The following is a 20,237-nucleotide window of genomic DNA, read 5'->3' on the forward strand; positions in this document are numbered from 1 at the left end:
CAAATTAAACTAGAGGGGCACTCAAATGTTATTGATTTATCTGGCAAATTTACAGAACGTTATCTGTAATGGGCTTTTGCTACACCTCTGCACTTTCATGAAAATCTGCCTGGCAGTTTTTGCATAATCCTGCTGGCAGATAAACACAAACCAACAAACAGCAGAGTTAAATTTACCATCAAGACAAAATTCTAATATAAATCAACACCGCCTTACTTTTTGTCAACACTGATCTATCTGTTTTGAATAAACTTTATTAGAGATGTTGCTTGATTAAAATTAACTGGAGCCTTGATGCTTCTGTTCGAGGTAAGTTAGCACATTATACATGACAGAGTTTCTGCTGCTGTCATTCGTGTTGCGTTCAGTTGTTCATTACAGTGATTTTAGTCATGCTACCATGAGTCACGAAGCGCACGTATTTATGTTCAAATAAAGCTCTTTTAACCCAGTTGAACTCTAAACAGCATATCTCATCTTTATGTAATGAACTTCAAGAATCTGAGTCAGTTTGGGACTCTTTGATGTTTCGAAGCATCAACGTTCAACCCCTACACAAGATTCGAAGCACTGCATGAGCATTGTATAGCTGAAAGACGACAACATTTCCAAAAGGGAACTCGCTCTCTAGATTTTCTTTTATGTGGATATTATCTTTTATAATCAAATCTCTTAAAAACAAGGAATTGGATTTGATTAAGGTGATGCAGATAACAAGTTAATACCTGATTAATAGGTTTATATCTAAAACAGATTTACACCACTCAGCATGTGGTTTTTCAATTAGCAGCTTTTTCTAATCAATGCTATTTTTTTTGTTTTTTTTTAGCCTGGGACAAATATTTACACATATGTGCTTCTGGCATGAACAACATGAGGGATCTGTACAGTACGATTAGTTATTCTGACTTATAAAGAAGGAGCTCAGATCAGAGTTATAGATTTTTGTCATCATCAGTTTGACTGTTTACATCTAAATGAGCTTTGTGTTCTCCTCCTCGTGTTAAGAGAAGATAAAATGTGCCGTAATCCTCAGTAAATTATCCTGGGTGCTGTCTCAGTCTGAGTCTCTGTAAAGCTGTTCAGGGCACGGTTATGAAATCATTGTTTCGGGGGCGGGTTAAACTCTAAATCTGGCTACAAGTGCAGTATTTCCCACACATGGGCTTTAATAGTGTGGTGTGACTACAAAACACTATGTGCAGGTATATGTGGAAGGCCATATATAGCAGACAACACTCTTCTGTTGGGTTGTTCTGTTTATTAGAAAAAGAAAGTGCATGTTTTAGTCCCACAGACTGTACCATTACATAAGCTTTTAAACTGCTGACAGGTGATGTGAATAACATCGATAATCTCACTGCAACGCAATAGTTTGCTGGTGTTTGTGGATGATGCCACCCACCAAGCACCAAGCACAACACCATGTGGTCCACCATACCATAAAGACTGCACGCTAGCAGGTCAAAGAATACTACAAACATCCCAAGGCATGCTCAGATAGTAGGATCTGCAGTATGCATCAGAACACGTGGGCCCAGGCATCACAGGACACCGCCAGAGGTCCCATGACTGTGGCCTGATGGGTCAGAGCTGGTTTAGAGAGGGAGCGAAGGGGACTTGCACAATATTAGACATTTGCTTTTAATCTTGTAGCTGTCAGTATTGGTATATCAGCAAAAATACTGAGCTCTGTACTGTTTTTTTCCCCCCATTTGTATTCAATGACAAGACAATTTCCGCTCTTGCTGATCAATAAAGCCCAATTTGATCTGGTTCAGTTCATCTGGTTCATTAGTTTAACTTAACCATTTACCATCCTGAGACAGCAAAAGGTTTAACATAAATAAATAAATATATAAATGAACTGTCATGAAAAGGCCACAAGCCAGCGCCGGTCAGCATGGACATCATCCATTTACTCCAATTGGGTATTGATTTGGACGGGTACCAATTCCAGTATTGAATCATTAATAAAAGGAAATGTTAACAGCATGCCAGAGTCACTCAATTATTTACATTTTGCCGTGAAACATTAATGCTGAACGTCATGATTTTAGGCTTGGAAACAAATCGACGGACAGCGGTTAATAGCGATGTAAATCTCAGTAGATGTAAGCTACAGTGCTGTAATAAAGACGATAAAGGTCAGATTTTAAAAAACAAATACAGAATCAGAGATCATCAAAGTAGGCATGTTAGATGTGACGGTAAAATAGCCCCAGGACAGCAGACATATTACTGAGATACATGAAGCAGAGTTTTGCCACAGGGAACCGACCCAGTGCCTTGAACGTGAGTGTGCAATCACTCAGTGGTAAACTGAACAAAGCGCCACCAGGGAAATAACGTCACTCCTGATCAAAACTGTGGGTAGTTACAACCCCCAAGGTCATACTGCTGGGGTTTTACATTTAACAGTACAGAATACACTGACTGCATATTGCACAGTCTAACAAGGACGAAGTAAAGTTTGAAGGAAAATATATTACATCAACAATTAAAAGAAAAGAAAAGACTGCATTTAATATTAATGGAGTGGGAAAGCCAACAGAAGGTTGTAGCTCTGCAGTTCTTCCCATCCATGTGAAACCGCTCAGAGCCTTTCATGTGATTGTTGCGGTCATGTTTTGCTCTGATAATCCCGCCTTCTCAGCACCACGCAGAAGACAGACAAAGTTACTGGTAGAAAGCTGAGTGTTTACCAGCTAAAGGCTCAGATGTTTCCCACCCTACTGACTAAACGTGAACCAGAAGAAGAGTGAATTTTGGACCTAACCTCACCAGTTGGCCAGAAATCAAATAAATGCTCATGTTGCTTGGTGTGCTTCTCTTAATACACTCTATTCACCCAGTTTTTTTTCATTTCTTCAAACTTGTTGCTGTGCCCTCAGTGTGACCTGGAAAAATATGTTAATTCTAAAAAAGCAGACTTGTTTTCCGGTAAATCTAATTAGCTTCATACAAATTCCCCACTGAGCCTCAACTTAATAAAGGTCTGCTAGAAAAGCCTCCACTTTAAACAGTTAATATTCAGTGGGATAACATCTAATACCCTATGTGTTGTTTTAAAGCAGGCTCTAGGATCATACTTTTTAATAATGTGTTTTATTTGCCCAATAGTGGCATCAGCAACCCGATGGCACAGCTAAGTCAACATTGCTGATACAAGACTAAAAGCTGCTTTAACATTAATCTGTCTGGAGCAATTCTTTGAGTTCAATTAGGGCTACAGAAGTGTTAACAAAAGACACATGCTGTGCAGAGCGCACTGGCATTAACATATCTTTTAACACATGTGCTGCTGAAATTTTAACAAATGCTTGGCTGAGTTTGAGGATTTGGAACAGCTAAATGCAGTTTTGGAGGTGAAAGCAGGGTCTCTTGATAGGATGAATGATGCCTGTAGCAGATTTCAGGGAAATGAAGAATGCTGCCATTCAGGCATGGGGATGATACTAATGTCTGCCAGGCTGAGGATGCACATCTGTTCCCAGGTTTTAGATTTGAATGTTTTTTTTCCTGTAATTTCCCAGTCTAAAGTGTTTTTTTTCTCTCCAACCCCTTGGTTTATTGTGCTTTTCAAATGGGGGGTTATATAAGCAGCGCTCCCCTACTGCTTTCAGATGGGTGAATAAGAGGAGATCAAAAGGGAGGCGATAGAGAAAGAGTGTCTGCTGCCTTCACCTCGTCTTTATTCTCGCCACATTCTGCCAATGCAGTTCCTTCTAACTGCATGACTTGCCCTGGATTCTCTTTCTCTCTGCCTCTCTAGGACATTACACTTTAATCTCATGTTCTGTGCTTCTCTCTCTCTCTCTCTCTCTCTTTCTCCCCCTTTGCCTGTCACTGGCCTCTTTGCCTCTCACTCTCTCTCCTTGTTCCCCTTCCATCACTTCATCCATCCATCTATCCATCTCTCCCTTTCTTCTTTAATCCCATGTTCAACTGCTCTGGCCCCGAGAATCTCATTCTAATCTGGCTGTCTCGATATGACTGCTAATCCCGTACTGTACATGCACATGTGTGTGCATGCGCAGATGTACGTTTATGTTTGCACCCAGTTAGAGATGTTAGTTAGTTTTAATGAGACGAGTTACATGACGCAACATTTTGATTGTGTGTTTTAGTCTGCTTGGTGTCCTGCGCATCATGGAGCATCAAAGCACAGAGAGCCTTGAGAGACAGAGAGAGGGCGAGTGTGTGTGTGTGTGTGTGTGGGGGGGGGGGGGGGGGGGGGGGGGTGAAGGAGGTGTAGACATTGTCATGTAAGAAGGGCATGCCTGTTGGGAGACTTGGCCTTTCTGAAACACACACACATACACACACATAAACGCAGACCCACACACAACAGCTCACATGGGGAATGCAGGGAGGGAACAGGAAAGAGCGATAGGAGGGATGAGAGAAAACATACAAGCGGGAATTCTTTCTCTTTACAAAGTATAATCTCTGGCTTTAATCTCCCTCTGCCTGCTAACTCTCCGAAGCCCTGCTTCTCAAATCTCGGACTTTTTTTCTACTTGTCTGCGTAAAAAGCTTGGTCCAGCAGGTAGCTCCACAGATGAACACACACGCAAACACACATTTATATAAACGAGGGCAGGCGTACGTATTTGCAACACGGAGGGAGTCTAAAGCTGGTTGGCATCAACATGTAACCACGATGACAGACTGACAGCACTGAACGAAGCGTTTCCTCTACAAACGCAGTCACCAACACGAACCACATCATACCTTTGTTGCCCTTTTTCCGCCTCTCTGGTGCTCGCTCCCCTCAGGGCATCCTTGTCCTATCATCCCTCTCAAGTTAACAGATTATTTCTGGGTGTCCGGTAAGTCCCGGCCAGCGGTCTCTACAGCCGGGGCGAGCGCGCCGCAGAGGAACGGGGACGCTCGGTCTGTCCGCACCGAAGCTCCGCGATGTGCACGAGTTATCTCCCACCCTGTTGTTTCACTCTGAGCTCCGCTGTGGTTAATGTATTTGGAGTGTGTGTGTGTGCGTGTGTGTGGAAGAGAGAGAGTGTGTGTGTGTGTGCCAGAGAGGGGCTAACCTCGGATAAAGTCCAGTTTTTCCCTCTCCAGCGTCCTTTCGCTCCCACTAATCGCTGTCAGCCAACAACCAAACGTCAACTTCGCTACTTCAACTCCAAAACGGCATGTCATAACGTTAATACAGTCTCTTTCTCTCTTGCTCTCTCTCTCACTCTTTCTCCTCAAAAGAGGTCCGTGTCTCTCCCTCAGCGCAAAACAGCGGCAATAGGTGCGACTAATCTCTATTTCCACCTCGCTTTGTCCCCCAAGTCCTCAGGGCGCCTCCGTCTTTTTAAATAAACCAACTGTGTTCAGTAACGGTTTGACAGGTGTCGCCTCCAGCGCACGTTGTGTCCTCCTCCTCCTTCGCCTCCTCTTCTTCATCATCTAGAGCCGAGACTGCGCGTGATGTTGTTTTCTGTTGGTGTGTGTGTGTGTGTGTGTGTGGGGGGGGGGGGGGGTTACTCTTTACAGCGTACAGCGGCTCTCTGAGCTCCGTTACAGGGGTTCAGGAGGTCGCAACGGTCCAGCAATTACCGACAACTCACCACGCATTAGAGTGACAGGTGCACAGACACACACCCACGCACACACCCACACACTCGCTCACACACAGGCTACACAAAGCACCGGAGACTTTAGCTGTTGGGGCTTTGGGGGCCCCCTTAGATGGAAAATGAGTGGATTTAAGCCCTCGAGGAAAAGGAAGGAGAAAGGTTTCTCACACTTGAGAAAATGAAGTAATAAATACTATTTTAGTGTAAAGTCTGAGTTTTAATTTGACCCTAATCATAAACATAGAGTCACTGGCATCACTGTGTGTCAGGACGAGTCAAAGGCAGGGGTCCTTGAGGCATAATGACTGTGAATCAGCTCGGGGTTAAATTGATTCTGATGTGTTTTAATTCTGACTCTGTGACCAGTGAGTTTTATTTGCCTAAGAGGCACACCTCACAATTAATTTGCATTTATTACCTTTGCGCTGTTCGCTCACTGAGGAGTCACCACAGCCTAGGCTTTTATTGAATGCGAACACAGCAATTTTAAATGTTGCTTTCCCTGACAGAAGTTGGTCATGCCAGACCGAGGTGCAAACATTGGCACACCTCTGTCCTCTTCAATCACGCAACCACCCACACACTCTGCAGCTCATCTGCACACAGAGCATCTGTACAGGGCCTGTGTGGGCCCCTTGGGGCTCCAGGTGCAGGTGCAGCTACACCACCAGCACCCTCTGGCGCTGTTCCAGAGATGCGGTAGTAGGACTTAGTCTGATTCATTTTGAAAGACTCTCATAGTCAGACTCATGGAAACAATCAGAGGGACTGGAGCAGATTTCCCTAGCAGTTATTTTGGCTGCTTGAAAATGTTATTTTAGAGTGTGTCTGCTCTAATCTACCACTGTGTCATACTGTATATTTGCCTCACAGTGCAACCCTGAAAAACTTCTTGATTTCCATAATACTATTATTATATGTTTTTAATGTCATCTCCTGAGACTGTGTACCCGAACATTGATGTTCTTAACCAATACACAGTCCATCACAGTGAGCCATTGCTAACCAAACCTTAACATCCATCATGGCCACACAAACGCCAAAAACCCCCAATTTTACCCTCACATTAGTAAAAGTCTAATCATAACATAAGTACTACTAAATTAATTATTTGGAAAAGTGTAAGTTGTGTTTTTCTGCCTGTGAGAACAAAACCGTTTACAATCAAAATCTCTTTGTGCAGGAGGCGCTAACAGAAACCAATCAGGAAATGAGCAAACGGACACGTAGGCTTAGAAACTTATTGGCGACTGCCATGAAACTATCAGTTGCTAGGGAACAATGAGTATTCCCTGACCGATTGCAAGTGGTTACTGGACGTTACTGGCTGTTGCTGTTGAATTGATCGCTAACCCTTATTCATGTAGGCCAAAAGACCGGTCAGTGACCTCATGGTTACCACTGGTCACTTGGGAAAATTTTGTATTCCAGACCAGTTGTTAAATGGTTGCAGGAGGTTGCTGATTGTCGCTAAAAGAAATTGGTCATAAAGACCTATATGGTCCTGCATCAGAAACCTTGTGATTGCTGCATAGTTTGTATTGAAGATGCCAACTTGTCTGCAAACAGTTGCCAAGTGGTTGTGAAAGTGTAAAGAGTACGATGCAAACTGCAAATGGACGATATTTGCCTTCAAAGTAAATGTTTGGCATTTTGAAACACATTGATGTAATAAGGCACAACTTTTATTTTGAATGCAAAGTGTTTCAGTCGAGTGTTTGCAGACCTGTCGGCGTCTTCAATGGAAACCATGAGCAGTTGCCAAGTTGCAATCTGATATGCAACCAGAGCAGCTATACCCGAGAACAACTATCAATCGCCCACAATCAGTCAACAACTTATTAGGTCACACACATTTATCGTAGAAACCAGAGGTTGCCAGAGGATCACCGACTGGTCTCTAGGCTTGTGTGGCTGAATTTGTGTAGACCCCTGAAGGTATTTATCTATATTAGATGTTATAGTGTCATCATAATCTAGCAACCATCTATCAGCAGGCTTTAGCATGTATGCACTTGTAACACTTTATAAAACATTTGATCATTCTAATTCAGTTACATCTAATTTAGCAAATATTATTAAATACTTCATATGTCTAAATTGTCATGCTTACAGTGTCAGTATCACTTACATCACAGGTGTCGAACTCCAGGCCTCAAGGGCCGGTGTCCTGCAGGTGTTAGATGTGTCCTTGATCAAACACAGCTGATTAAAATGGCTAAATTACCTCCCCAACATGTCTTGAAGTTCTCCAGATGCCTGGTAATGAACTAATCATTTGATTCAGGTGTGTTGACCCAGGGTAATATCTAAAACCTGCAGGACACCGGCCCTTGAGGCCTGGAGTTCGACACCCCTGACTTACATCATGTGACATGCTAATTTATGAAGTCAAGTGTACTGTAATTATGGAGTGTAGCAGTCTCTAGTAATGGTCGTACTTATATATTCCTTCTGCTTGTGCTCTAAATGAGGCAGTGGGATGTGATGCTGCATAATTATTGCTTAGCTATTTAAGTCCGGTACTATAATAATGCTAACATTTGACATTTTATGCAGTTTTATTTATGTTTCCACATGTAGTATAAGCAAAATATTAGGATAAAGGAAAGTGTACAATATTGTAAGTCCACTTGTGGATAGACGCATTGTGTATGTTTGAAACATCCACATTTAGCAATCCAGTTCTATATGTTCTATATATTCTTCCACATGTCTTAATACAACAGTGTAATATTGACTGATTTATCATTCTCATTCTGTTTTATATTGTCATATAAAGGAGCTTGAACCTGACTTGAGAACCTGAAGTACAATACAGTTCAGTTCAATTCATCCAGCTATGTTTACAAAGATTACCCTTGGATTTATTGATCTACATCAGGGTGTTTCTTATTGTGTTTTTTCCCTCCCATTTTTTGTTGAAAAATGTTCTTAAATAGAGGAAACTTATTACAATCAGTTTACTATTTTTTCTGTTTGTTTTATGGCATTCGTAATAAAAAAAATTGAGTTATTCCTGCAGGAACTATTACTGTGTCTGTGGTAAATTACTGTAATTTATGGTGGATTTATCCCTCGTGGTATCTGTTTAACACCCCCGTTAAGGCAATTATTGTCTTAAGTAAAAGTAGGTTAAAGGATTAGCTGCATGTTCCCCTTCAAATATTAAAAAAAAAACAAAAAAATCGTAGCCACAAATGGTAAACAAAATGGCCCAGATTATACCAAAACAAATGATACACAGCTCACTGATATGTAGATTTAGCATGATTGATGAAATTGCTCACAATTGCTCTCTGCATAATAAAAATTGCATTAGCAGCTGCTTAATGCTTAATACTTAAAATCTGAATATTATCTATATTTACCAGTGCAATTTCTCCACCGATAATTATTGGTTTGTTGTGCAGTATTGTGGTCATTCTGCACTGGCTTGGCCAATCAACACTTAAATGCTCATCTCTGATTGCTAGTTAGACCACAAAAAGCAAAACAAAGCACTCTTCTTCTTCAAGCTTCCCTCAGTCTCATTGTACAGACTTTGCATTGCCTCCTGCGTGACACATTTGCATGTTGGTTATATTCAGAATGGGTTCCCTGTATGTTCATGCTAATAACAGTGATGGCAAGCTCAGTAATTTTCTGAGAGCACTACTAAAGATGATATCAGCCTGTCAAGTCAGACAAAGCCTTGAGCCAGTATTATCTACTGTGCAATAATTTTAATCTAAAGGGGACCATAATTTATAAAAAATAACATTGTGCTGTATTACATAAGATTTGACACTAGTGAATGACACGAGAAACACGTAAGTGTTTGCTGAGGTTATATATAAGGAGTTGGGAAGTTTTTCATAGACCTCTAGTATCGCCCCCTGCTGGCCATTAAAAAAAAATCATATTTAAGGCATTTCCACATTGGCCTCACTTTGCAGTAAGAGGCTACATCTCTTCAGTAGAGATTAAAATATAAAATATTGAATTTAGTAATTAAGCATTTATGGTATAAAATAGTGTAAAATGGCTTTGTGTAAACTGGAAAATGGCTTTGTGCAAACTGGAAAAAGCCCAAATTTATGATTTACTTGCACGGTCTCACCAGAAGCAAGAAAGCAAAACTGGATCAACAGATGTTCTCTTAATTAATTCAAAAATCATTTTAGAATGATAAAATATAAATATTTTGCCAAGTATGCAATGCACTCTCTATGGTAAAGGCAAAAAAGAGCTTTCTCTACATCATTTATCTTCGCCTGTTGTTAATGTTGCCTCACTGATTGCAGGCATTTGAATTTCTACTATAAAGTTGTTGAGGAAGTACGCGGGCTGTTGCCAGCCGTTATAGTAACTGTAGTCGGAGGAGGATTTACGACAAAAAAATGTAAAGTACCCTTAAATACTTCTACCCTTCAGCTGGCCATTTCCCCAATGCATTACTGCTCATTTGCATAAAGTTGAACTCTGGTCAACTTCCTCCGTTTCCAAGTAGTCTGAGAAACCTGCTCTTGTCATGCTTCATCTTATCATTAATTTAACGTTACCAGCTGCTTCATGTCATATCGCCACTGCAAGTGTGAACTCTGGTAAGAATGCACAAGCAATTAGCAGTGTTGGGATCCTCACTTATAAATCTATGTTAACACTACATCAGTGCGTACAAATGCACATTTTGGAGTAAAGTGTTTGTTACACACAGGTGGGAACAAGACTTTGTGAAGCTTAAAAACATATTTCTAGTAAGTAAGATTTGCCAAGAGGCCAAGGAAAGCCAATAAAGCAGTATAAACACAGGTGCAAGAAAAGGAAACGCAATAACACTATTTCTTTTAACCCAGTTTGCTTGCATTACTTGTTTAACTCAGTTTAGGTTATAGTCCACCTGTACTGATGCTCAGGGTGGAGCAGGACAAGTTAAAAAAATTGATTATTAACGATTACTTAATACAACAGTTGGAGTGTTTGTCATTAAAGGCAAATCCTCTTATGTTATTAATTACAAGGTCAGATTGTTTTATTTTAAATTTGTCTTCCTCGGTTTAAAAGGTGATGGTAAAGAATCAAATCTGCATTTATCCTGCAACGTAGCTCAGGCTTTGTCCTTTTCTGACACAGGAACAGCAGCAAACTGATTGACATTCTCAAGTGGTCCAAATAAATGATGGCTAGAAATTAAATGACTGAAAGCGCTATAATGGTGTTTAGGACAAGTGGGTAGGAGAGAGAGAGGCAAGCGGGAGAGGGAGGAATACACAAACAGGTTGCACTGGGGCCTGGGGAATAAGAGGGAGAAGCCAGAGAGAGCAGGGAGAAAGGAGAAAGAAAACTAAAATAAGATGGAAGGCCATTTAAAGGAAACACACACACTGGCAAAGCTGGTTTAACACAGAGCTACAAAGTAAATGTTACCCTGTTTTCATCATTATCATTATTACCTCCGACTTCTAACACAGTCCCACAGAGAGCGAGAAACATTCACACACACCCATGCACGCGCAGGTGATTAAACACAGTGAGCCAAACACAAAATGAGAGCCCATTGCCTCTCCTTAGTCTCACTCTTACAGCCAAATTCTTTCACCACCGCCTTCTCTATCTGGCCAGGTTTTAAGGCATTTAGCTCCTGTCCTTCACTGATGCATCAGTCAGGCCTCTTTCTCCCCCTTTCTCTGATTACTTACCTCCCAAGAAAGAAGAAGAACTACACTCCATCTTGTTGTTTTATGTTCCCGGCAAATTTAGCCCTGTGTCTCCCTTCTCCACCCTCAGGTCTCTTTCACTTTGTCTCTGTCTCTCTCACTCACTCACCTCCATCATCCCCTCCCTCCCTCGCGCTCTCCCCCCCCTCCTCCCCGAGCCCTTCCTCTGTCCCCTGACACCTCGCACTCCCCTCCTCCACCCCATTCTCCACTCCCTCCCTGTCAACCCTCCCTCCAACCGTCTCTTTCCTTCTGTATGTAGTTGTATAACTTATCACCCTGATCCCTTTCCCGCACGATAATTGGTGTGTCTCTGCAGCAGATGCCAGCGCGCGTTATTTGGCGGCTAAGCATTAGCTCTTCCAATTAGTCATCTAATACCAGTAAGAAAAAGAAACTCTTGGCCTCTGCGCTTTCAGCACCACAGGAGCAGAGAGTTGTGTGTGTGTGTGTGTGTGTTTGTGTTTGCTCATGCAACAACTGTGGCCAGCTCGTGCACACACAGTTACACTGTATCCACACACGACCGGGCAGAGGGTACATGTGGGTTTTAACAGATGGCGAAACACTTTCCCTCGAGTATCGACATTACTCTCTCTCTTTCTCTCTCTCTCTTTCGCCCTTACTCCTTCTAATTAACTAGGTTTCAGTAACAAACCTTTGGGCTTTGCCATCACCATGGTTACCCAAACACTGACTGTCTGGATTTGTATATGCGTGTATCTGTGACTGCTTGAAAGGGTGGTGTATGCGCATGCACGTCTTGGTGTTCAAACCCCTTTTCCTCCTGCACCCTTCTGCGTATGTGTGCCTGTGTGCTTCCACGTATGTGAGCGTGTGTGTGTGTGTGTCCACGTCTCTGCAACTGCGTGATTGTGCATGCACATGGGTATTTTGGTTGCTTTGATGCCTTTGTTCCCCCCACAAGGGAAAACAAAGGCATCAGACCAGAGGCTGGTTCAGACTCAAGCACCTATGTATCTACACAGAGAATAACAGGATTATATGGGATGACTGAAAATGTGTCAAAGATTTATACATTTATACATTTTTCATGTAAGATGATCTTAATAATTATATAATTCAATGAATAAAGATTACAAGTTGAGATATATTTTTTTAAATGGTGAGATGAAATGAAAATCATTTTTGCATTTGTGACAGGAAGGTACAAGGTGAATTTGAATTTGAACTTGGCTCCCCTTCTTTGAAAGGCAAAAATAAAATGGAAATAGGATGTTGGAGTGCATATTTTACATCTTCAGCTACCTGGGCAGTCGGTACAGAGTAGCTCTCCATGCATTGCCCACGTGTCATATATTACCTACAAAATAGCAATTCTGTGATACTCGGTGTAGATAATTAATCACCATCCTTGTATACTTGAAGAATAAGATAGCACTTTCCCTGCACTGTGGTGTCACAGTGTGCGTATATGTATTATTATTATTATTAGTCAGTTGGAATAATGTGTTTGATTAATGTGTCTGATCTAACGTGCTCTCTAATTTGCTTTCCCCTGCTGTCCACCACGTCCCCCCTGTGAAGTTCTTATGCTTCACTATAACTTAGTTAACTTCCATTGACGTTAATCTCATTTTATTTTGAAAGGCACCACCTTAAGGAATTGGTAGTGGGATCCATTTTTAGCATTGTCTCTGTGTTTTTAATAAAAGTTTTCATATTGCTTGCCAGAGTACTGAAAACGTATCTCAAAATGAAGTGATATGTAATATTGCAGAACTGATATTTTGTCCCACATCTTTTCCTGCGCGCTGTTCCAAATATTTTGCCAAGAACGTTAACAAATACAGGTAGGTCCACAGGTTTTTGGCCAAATAATAAAAATAAAAAGATTAATTTTGACCCCAGTTACTTTCGAACCTCTGAAAATTGAGATATATGACAGTGGCAGTGAGTGCAACACTTTTGTCAAACTCCTTGCACTTCAGTCAGAATCTCACTGTGTGATTTAAAAACGCACAGTGGTGGATTACAGAGAGAAAACTCAGGAAAAATATGCCACTGTCCACAAACTTATGGACCTAACTGAGCAGAGTGTCCTGATCCACGGATGAACTCCCGACTGCAGCTGTTAGTCCTTGTTCTGCTCTGAAGCCTCTGTGAGCTTGAGCACTTTAACCACTTTTCCACCTGCCACAGGTTCTCATTAGAGTGTCCCTGCAGCTTGCAATGGATCTCTGAGGCAGAACATGGGCTACTGTCGCCAGCTGCAGTCAAAGACTGTCGTTGGAGCTGAATGATATTGAAAACCTCCACGTCAGTGATCTGACTAACGAGTCAGCCAGTCAGGAAAACACAAGGCAGGGAAGGCTGGGCTAGCTAGGGGATTCTCCAATAGTAGACTGATTGCAGATGGAACCTTTTTCTTGGACGTATTTAAATATGCTAAAATGAGTTGCCAGTTACACTCTGACTAGTCTGCCCCGCTAAAGTCTCTATGTTGGGAAATTCTGCTTTGTAGCCGATACTGAAGCACAGAAGTATGCTATAACTTTGAAGGAAGGGTAAGAAATCAGCCCCATACAAGTATTCAGTGTATTTTTCAGGTGGTGCAGTGAAGTAAAGGCTAAATTAAAAAAAACAAAACACTGCTATACTTTCAATATCCTTCAAGTGAATTAGGTCATACAGAGTGTCGTCTGTTCATGTCTGAAGGCAGCAGTGTTTATACCGGTCATCAGCTTCCTCTGGGCTGCATCAGCCTGCCCCCACGATCTCTCTCCAAGAAGTCTTTGTCTGCTTTTGTGTGTCTTTGTCATCTTGTAGCTTCACACACGAACAGTGACGGCATCAGGAAGGGGGAAGGAAAAAAAAAAAGAAGTGCTTGAAAGAAAAATACACATCCAGCCTACTCTTTTCCCTGTACGGACATAACTCGCTGCTATCTGAAATGGTAGTGACTGCCATCTTATTAGTACTTTTTTTTTTTTAAATTTCTCAAACAGACATTATCATGTGGGAGTAAGACATTTCTGTCAGCTCTAATAGAGCAGCCGACACAAATCTCAGCAATCTAAAACATCAGGTTTTAGTGTCATTCCCTTAGAAAGAAAGAGGACTTAGTGCACACAAATAACAGCCGTAGGGTTCCAGAGGGTAATGGAGTAATTAAACACGTTGTCATCGTTGCATTGTTTCTCTCGACTGCCGGAATTTCATTATCACTCTCTGTGTTTACTGTGTCTTATTGTGATTAATGGAAATGTTTGGACATTACCTGACACTGATGTAGCCAAGGCATGTAGCAGGAGAGGAGGTGAATAATTTGCTTCCAAAAATCGTTAAGTTACAACTGGTCCCATTTGACATGCCTAAACACTCTAAATTTGTTTTTACAGCTACTAATGCAGTCATTAGCGATGAAGTAGCAATGAGATTTACACTTCTTTGATGACACTGGGTGTGTTTTGGATTCTATAGATTGACACATGGTAACACCTACCAGTTCAAACTTGTTTTTACTCGTTATAGTGAAGGTATCACCGGCCTATTGAGTGGCTCAGCTGTTTAGCTGTTTAGCTTTCTGGGAGGACAGAAAGCTAAACAGCTAAAGTTCTCTGGAGCAAAAGAGGTAAAGGATAAGAACAGAAAAACAATTTAAAATGAATGCTTGCTATTGGCCAGATTAGTCCAGAATTATAGTTTTTTAAAATCTGTGATGGGAGAGTTAAAAAAAATTGCGGTCAACATGTCAGACCGGATACTTGTTTAAACTCAGTTTCACAGTAATATGTATTCCACACTCATTCTGCAGTGCATGATTATTATTTGCTGTTAAACTATATTTATCATCGTATCCACACTTGATGCAGACAAAGTAATATCTATAGTTAGGTGTAATAGGGTTTGGTTCCCGTAACTGTCAGTGTCAGTTTCCTAGCAACCAATTTACCCATTACTAAAGTCAGACAGTCAGAAAGACGATTTTTAAAGCCTGTAAAATCATCACGCTTTCATATCCTCAATTTATCAAATTACAATGTGTGAAACAAATCTCTCATAATGATGCTCATTTTGCCTTTTATTTGATCGCTGCAGATAGCTGTTATAGCAGAAACCAACAGGAAATGTGGGAAAGACAGCAGGAAATGGGATGCAGTAAAAGGTACACCTGGTTGGGAGTTGACCTGGAACATTGTGCTGTTTTGCATTGCACTTTAAAAGTTTTTGTTGACCCGCAGTGTTGTCGTCTCTTTGCTTTTGGCTACAGCTGGCAGATCTGCAATGCAGCTGTCCTTTGGTGAAGATAGTACAGCATTTAGCAGCTATACAGTTAGGTAATTAACCAAGGACTGGTTAGAGATCAAAACAAAGGTAACGTCAGTAAATATTGGGCTTGGATTCAATAGGGTGGAAACAGACAAATTATAGGTGATTACTTTGCTCGGTAACTGCTCTGTGTCTTGCTAACAAGTTCACCAAATCAGCCTAAAACAAGTGCTGTAACAAGTTTCCACTGTGGCTAAACAAAATCAGTTATTCCAGCAAATCCTGATGTCACAGTCGGGCTCACCAGTTCACTTCAGCACCAGTAAAACACTGATAACTGTAGTTCTGGTCCAGCTCTCCATGTCAGAGCTGCAGTCTGTCTCCTTCAGGCAGATTTGTTTTTCTTTAGAAAGGAAGCTTTTTACCACTCAGGAGTCCTGGCTTCATATGGCCTGGGGCGTGTTAGTCAACACAGACGAGTACTAACAAGACCTAGTGTGTGATATAAGCTTTATGTACAGCCTGCAGCTAATCAGCACATGATGAACGGGTGACTTAATGGAGACGATTTATCTGTCGGAGGTTTTCCATCTGAACGAGCTTCATTCAGGTTCATCATTCGATCTATCAGCTCTTAGACAAGCTGTGCACCTGAGACAGTTTCACACTGTCACATTAAACTCCTTTTTTTTCCTAAGAAGGCTTGATAGAGAGTAGAGATAGTCACTTTGGGAGATCTTAGTGAGACATATACAGGGAAGTGTGCTGTGTTTAAAGGGTGAAATTAAGTGGTATTTACAATTAATGAGGCAATGGGGGATGGTGAAAACGGTGAAGACTAGAGAATCCTCGAGAAGGAAAGACATCTGTGGGATTTAGCTTCTCTTCCTCGCTCTCTTAAAAACCAACTTGCTTCATGTACAGTCTCAGTGCGTACCCAGTTGGCACAATGCCTCCTGGCAAGGATTAGCTAAAATGAGAGCTGTCCCCTGTGTGTTCATACGTAACTTTGAAACTGTCCCTCGCAGAACGATTATGTGCTTATCAGATTATCCTAACATGTTCACAGCAACCAAAATAGGATGCATGAGCATAGGGGAAAAAAAGAAGAAACTTGATTTGTATGAGTTTATGGTACGGTTTCCTGGAAGCGCTGCAGATGTCCTCAGGCTAACACTGCTGAGTCCACACGTTCATGGATATGCGGGTGAGAAAAACACTTGGGTATCACATATGTCAAAAGCAGCCACAGCCAGCATTATCACCCTGCCAGCAATTTACACTTACAAGCATGTGCAGTGACTTGATTCGAGTAAGGAATGATTTGGAGCATACTGGCCACTCATAGATACTAGTATTTATTCAGCATTTACCTTGCTGTAAAAAGAGCTCATTATATTCTTACTTTGTTTAAGTTAAAGTCACCTCCTTGTTATCCAGGTTGGAAGTCGCTGTATGGTCTCCTTTTTCATAAGTGAAACACAAACTGAACCACATTACCTGTTTATTTTTTGTCACAGGGTAGCTTATTATTCTTTGGACTGTAGCCTCAGCGTGAGTTTATTTATTAGCTTCGCGGGCCGTGAAGTTACTCGTTCATATTGTGCTGTGCTTCTCAGCCCTCGCTGACGGGACTCCGAGCCTGCTGGTTCTCATTCTATCCGTCTAATCAGGGACCGAGTTACACCTGCGATGCCACGTGGATGCAATTAACTGACTGGCTGGGAAAAAGTAGCAGCACTGTAAGCCCTGAAGACTCAAACTGAGAGCCACTCGTGTGAAGAATTGCTGACACCAATAAACCTTTTTTTTTTTTTTTCCCCAGAAGGACAAATGTCAAAACACCCCCCCCCCCCCCCCCCCCACCCCCCTTATTTTTCTATATTTACCTAAATGAAGATTCATTTAAATATAGAACTAGGAATTAAAATTAGAATTACTGTTGAACAAGTAGCTGAATGAATGAATTCAAACTGAAGCTTGATACTCACTGTGATGACTGTGAGGTTGTTCAGATCACCACTCGTGAGGTGAAGCATCAACCGATCAAAGACTCTTGTTTGCACACAGAAGCCCGTTTATAATGTGAGCAAAGCACTTGTGCAACACGTTAGCAATGTAGCTAGTCATGCTTGTGTTATTTTGTAACTTTTTTGGTTGTAGTATCAACTTGGTGTTAGACTTATGCACAAACTGTAACTCATTTGCAGTTTTTGAAGTTTCCAGTGTTACTTTAAAGGGTATTTCTTCATTTCTTAATAGCATTGTCATTATTGTACTAATGAAAATGGATACTATGTGAGCTCTGTCTTACTGTCACTTTGAATGAAGATGTGCTGTACACTTCAATGCACTGAAATATCCAGTTCTTCCATTTTCAAATTTGTAGAATGAAAACTGAACCAGTGGTCCACAAGCAGGAAATGGAGACAGTTTGCTTTTAAAGGAACAGTTGCACCTCTTGAAACAAACAGCATTTAGGCAGGATTATTGAAGAAAAGGCTCTCCTGCGTCAATATACACTCATCACCCTCTTTATTAGATACAAGTTGCTAGAACTGGCTTGAACCTTGTTTTTCCTTCAGACCTGCCTTCATTTGTCATTATAGCAGGGCGATATGACCAAAAATATTTATCACGATATACATTTGAAAATTTGCAATAACGATATAACTGACGATATAATTGACACTAGACAAAATACTTTACAACTCCACAACTTTATTAGTGCAAAAAACCCCATCAATGTATTTTCACTTAAACAAGCAGCTGTTTTTTATGTGCGTTACAGTTTTATAAAAATTTAACCGTGCAAATGCAAATTCCTTGCTGACAGTTTAACCGAAAGGCATTTCCAGTGGAAATTGGCCGACATATCCTCAGCATAACCATGTATAATATCCACAAAACTTAAAAAGAGGGTATACACACACAGTACGGTAATATTATGTTGAAGCACAGTACGTATCACTCCGCGAAGCTCCTGCCTACGATAGCCGTAATGCTCCGACAATCCATCAAGCGGTGCGGCTTCGTAGCGTAGCAAAGTCGTACTAAAACATTTGACAGATTTTCGAGCTCCGTGTACCACATAAAATTGTTTCGAGGTCAGTAAACACAACCAGAATTCATACATAAGGCACACGGGATTATAAGGGGCACTGTCGATTTTCAGAAAAATCAAAGGATTGATTTTAAGTGTGCCGTATTTTCCAAAAAACATGGTAATAACGACGGCCCACTATCATGCTCTACCAAAAATAGTGCTTTGTTGTGTATCTGACGGACGAAAGCTAAACCAGTTCCACACCAATGAAGTTGCAGCATTTTTACAAACCAATTCTGATTCATCCGTTTCATTCAACGATCCGCTTTCGCCCTTCTCATTCTCCATCGCCGCCATGCTTTTTCCGCCATGTGTGTATGAAAACAAAGGCACTGCGCATGCGCGTTTTACCCATATTCTATCGCGATATTTCATTTTCTTATCGTTGCCCAACATTATACCGGTATTACCGTGAACGGTATGATATGGCCCAGCCCTATTCGTCATGACATAGATCCAAAAAGATGCACAGCATTGCTTCAGATTTGTTAGTTGCACATCCATGATACAAATCTCCCATTGTACCACAAATGAAAGCTCTATTGAATTGAGATCTGGTGATATGAGATTTGTGACATAGTGTGTTATCTTCTGGAAGTAGCCATCAGATGATCTGTGGTAAAGGAATGAACATGGTAAAAAGGGGCCCAAAACATGAAAATTCCCCCAACACCATTACAGTCCTACTACCAACCTGAACCGTTGATATAAGGCAGGACTGCTGGTGTGCTTTAACGATGTTTACACCAAATTCTGACCTTACCATATGAATGTTGGCGCAGAAATATTGACTCATCAGATCAGGCAACATTTTTTCTGTCTTCTCTTGACCAGCTTTGGTGAGCCTGTGCAAACTGTGCCCTCCGTTTCCTGTTCTTGGCACACCCCACTTTTCAGTTATTTATTTTTAAAAAAATGTTTGGAATCATGTATGATTTTCGTTCCACTTCTCACGTGTACACCACTTTGTATTGGTCTTTCACGTGGAATTCCAATAGAATTGATTCATGTTTGTGGCTGTAATGTGACAAAATGTGGGAAAGTTCAAGGGGGCCGAATACTTTTGCAAGCCACTGTAAGTGGCTACTGTAGCTCATCTGTTTCAAGGTTTGATGTTAAGAGATGCTCTACTGCATCTTCCTTCCCTATTCTGATGCTCAGTTTGAACTTCAAAAGGTTATCTTGACCATATCTACATGCCCTAAATGCACTGATTTTCTGCCATGTGATTGGCTAATTAGATATTTGTATTAATGAGCAGTTGATCAGTTGTTCCTAATGAAGTGCGTAGTGAATGTACATTTTCATTAGGACCAGTTGGACACTAAAGTAGGAAATGTCTCCATGAAATGTACTTTGTGCACAGAATATGTTCTAAAACCTAAATGATGAGGTGTTTTAAATCATAGTGAAAAGTTATGCAGAGGTAAGGCAGAGAAAGCAAGTGTTAAAACTACTTCCTGTTGGATGAAGTGCCATCAAATGTATTGTTTGTTTGGGCTTCAGTTTGAGATATAGGGGTAATCGATTTACAATTAAAATAACTGAATAATCATAATGGGAAAAAATGAAATCTGCTCATTGTAGTAATTGGAGTTTTATATCACC

At 41.1% G+C, this 20,237-nt stretch overlaps 2 protein-coding genes across 3 annotated transcripts in view; one reads left to right on the forward strand and one right to left on the reverse strand.

Moving 5' to 3' along the window:
- The window catches only part of flrt1b (fibronectin leucine rich transmembrane protein 1b), a 33,020-nt gene extending 27,594 nt beyond the window's left edge, over positions 1-5,426 (reverse strand). The window contains exon 1 of the mRNA XM_063496281.1: positions 4,738-5,426. The gene's annotated coding sequence lies outside the window, so the exon portion shown is untranslated. The remainder of the gene's footprint in view (positions 1-4,737) is intronic.
- Positions 1-20,237, forward strand: part of macrod1 (mono-ADP ribosylhydrolase 1) — a 142,476-nt gene that overhangs the window by 57,092 nt on the left and 65,147 nt on the right. The gene's annotated exons all lie outside the window — the stretch shown is intronic.

The sequence above is a fragment of the Pelmatolapia mariae genome, linkage group LG2 (assembly GCF_036321145.2).
Source record: "Pelmatolapia mariae isolate MD_Pm_ZW linkage group LG2, Pm_UMD_F_2, whole genome shotgun sequence".
In the NCBI taxonomy this organism is placed as follows: domain Eukaryota; kingdom Metazoa; phylum Chordata; class Actinopteri; order Cichliformes; family Cichlidae; genus Pelmatolapia; species Pelmatolapia mariae.